This window comes from Oncorhynchus kisutch, linkage group LG21 (assembly GCF_002021735.2).
Source record: "Oncorhynchus kisutch isolate 150728-3 linkage group LG21, Okis_V2, whole genome shotgun sequence".
NCBI classification, from domain to species: Eukaryota; Metazoa; Chordata; class Actinopteri; order Salmoniformes; family Salmonidae; genus Oncorhynchus; species Oncorhynchus kisutch.
Genome location: NC_034194.2, coordinates 36,605,269 through 36,608,140, shown reverse-complemented (window position 1 = coordinate 36,608,140; position 2,872 = coordinate 36,605,269). Strand labels below are relative to the sequence as shown.

The following is a 2,872-nucleotide window of genomic DNA, read 5'->3' as shown; positions in this document are numbered from 1 at the left end:
CTCTTCTCTCCTCTCTTCTTCTCTCCTCTCTTCTCTCTGCTTTTCTCCTCTCTCCTCTCTTCTTCTCATCTCTCATCTCTTCTCTTCTTCCCTTTTCTTTTCTTCTCTCCTCTTCTCTCCAATCTTCTTCTCTTCTCTTCTCTCCTCTCTTCTTCTCTTCTCTCTTCTTCTCTTCTCTCCTCTTCTTCTCTTCTCTTCGCTCTTTTTCTCTCCTCTCCACTCCTCTCTTCTTCTCTTCTCTCCTCTCTTCTTCTCTCCTCTCTTCTTCTCTTCTCTCCTCTCCTCTTCTTTTCTCCTCTCTTCTTCTCTCCTATCCTCTCTTCTTCTCTCCTCTTCTCTCCTCTCCTCTTCTTTTCTCCTCTCTTCTTCTCTCCTATCCTCTCTTCTTCTCTCCTCTTTTCTCCTCTCCTCTCCTCTCCTCTTTTCTTCTCTTTTCTTTTCTTTTCTTTTCTTTTCTCCTCTGCTCTTTTCTCTTCTTCTCTCTCTTCTCCCCTTCACACCTCTCTTCTTCTCTCATCTCCTTCTCTCCTCTCTTGTTCTCTCCTCTTTTCTTTTCTCCTCTCCTCTCTTCTCTCCTCTCTTGTTCTCTCCTCTCCTCTCTCTTCTCTCCTCTCTTCTTCTCCTCTCTACTCTCTTCTTCTCTCCTCTTTTCTTTTCATCTGTCCTGTCCTCTCTTTTTCTCCTCTTCTCCTCTTTACTTCTCTTCTTCTCTCCTCTCCTTCTCTCCTCTCTTCTTCTGTCCTCTTTTCTTTTCTCCTCTCCACTCTTCTTCTCTCCTCTTCTCTCTTCTTCACTCCCCTCTTCTTCTCTCCTCTTTTCTTATTTTCTTCTCTCCTCTTTTCTCCTCTTCTCTCTTCTTATCTCCTCTCTTCTCTCTTCTTCACTCCTCTCTTCTTCTCTCCTCTCTTCTTCTCTCCTTCTCTCCTCTTTTCTTTTCTTCTCTTCTTCTCTCCTCTTCTCTTTTCTTCTCTCCTCTCCTCTCTTCTTCTCTCCTCTCTTCTTCTCTTCTCTCTTCTTCTCTCCTTTCTTCTTTTCTCCTCTCCTCTCTTCTTCTCTCCCCTTGTCTCCTCTTTTCTTCTTCTCTCATCTCCTCTATTCTTCCCTTTTCTTTTCTTCCCTCCTATTCTCTCCTCTCTTCTTCTTTTCTCTCCTCTCTTCTTCTCTTCTCTCCTCTTCTTCTCCTCTCTTCTTCTTTTTCTCTCCTCTCCACTCCTCTCTTCTTCTCTTCTCTCTTCTTCTCTCCTCTCTTCTTCTCTTCTCTCCTCTCTTCTTTTCTCCTCTCTTCTTCTCCCCTATCCTCTCTTCTTCTCTCCTCTTTTCTTCTCTTCTTCTCTCCTCTTATTTTCTTCTCTTTTCTTTTCTCCTCTCCTTTCTTCTCTCCTCTCTTCTTCTCTTCTCTCCTCTCCTCTCCCATCCTCTCTTCTTCTCTCCTCTCCTCTCTTCTTCTCTTCTCTCCGCTCTTCTTCTCTACTCTCCTCTCCTCTCTTCTCCTCTTCTCTCCTCTCTTCTTCTCTTCTCTCCTCTCGTCTCTTCTTCTCTCCTCTTTTCTTTTCTCCTCTCTTCTCTCCTCTCTTCTCTCCTCTCTTCACCTCTCTTCACACCTCTCTTCTTCTCTCCTCTCCTTCTTTCCTCTCTTCTTCTGTCCTCTTTTCTTTTCTTTTCTCCTCTCCGCCCTTCTTCTCTCCTCTTCTCTCTTCTTCACTCCCCTCTTCTTCTCTCCTCTTTTCTTCTTTTCTTCTCTCCTTCTCTCCTCTTCTCTCTTCTTCACTCCCCTCTTCTTCTCTCCTCTTTTCTTCTTTTCTTCTCTCCTTCTCTCTTCTTCACTCCCCTCTTCTTCTCTCCTCTTTTCTTCTTTTCTTCTCTCCTTCTCTCTTCTTCACTCCTCTCTTCTTCTCCCCTATCCTCTCTTCTTCTCTCCTCTTTTCTTCTCTTCTTCTCTCCTCTTATTTTCTTCTCTTTTCTTTTCTCCTCTCCTTTCTTCTCTCCTCTCTTCTTCTCTTCTCTCCTCTCCTCTCCCATCCTCTCTTCTCCTCTTCTCTCCTCTCTTCTTCTCTTCTCTCCTCTCGTCTCTTCTTCTCTCCTCTTTTCTTTTCTCCTCTCTTCTCTCCTCTATTCTCTCCTCTCTTCTCCTCTCTTCACACCTCTCTTCTTCTCTCCTCTCCTTCTTTCCTCTCTTCTTCTGTCCTCTTTCTTTTCTTTTCTCCTCTCCGCTCTTCTTCTCTCCTCTTCTCTCTTCTTCACTCCCCTCTTCTTCTCTCCTCTTTTCTTCTTTTCTTCTCTCCTTCTCTCCTCTTCTCTCTTCTTCACTCCCCTCTTCTTCTCTCCTCTTTTCTTCTTTTCTTCTCTCCTTCTCTCTTCTTCACTCCCCTCTTCTTCTCTCCTCTTTTCTTCTTTTCTTCTCTCCTTCTCTCTTCTTCACTCCCCTCTTCTTCTCTCCTCTTTTCTTCTTTTCTTCTCTCCTTCTCTCCTTTTCTTTTCTTCTCTTCTCCTCTCCTCTCTATTCCAAATGTCAAATGAAACACCAAATGAAACAAAAGTAGTATTACAGTTTCACAGATTAATAAAAACATGACAGGTGATCATTGTAAATCTACAATAGAGTGTGTTCAATGTCTTACCACTACAGCCATACAGTAAAGGCAATCGTTCAACCCATTTGTGTTTTTATATATCCAAGAAGAACGTTTTTTTTTCTTCCAGAAGTGATACCTTGAATAAGGAAGAAGGTTTTTTTCACCCCCTGTACAGCAGTGTCTGGCACCATTCCATCATAATCACCCAATAATCCCCAAAAAGCTGCTCTGTGGAAGATGATGATTAAACCTGACAAGTAGAATGAGTCGATATGACCTCAACACCTGGTTTAGAAAGG

At 43.2% G+C, this 2,872-nt stretch overlaps 1 pseudogene; it reads right to left on the bottom strand.

Moving 5' to 3' along the window:
* LOC116356218 (trichohyalin-like) lies at positions 1-2,421 on the bottom strand (annotated as a pseudogene).
* Between the last annotated feature and the right edge of the window lie 451 nt (positions 2,422-2,872).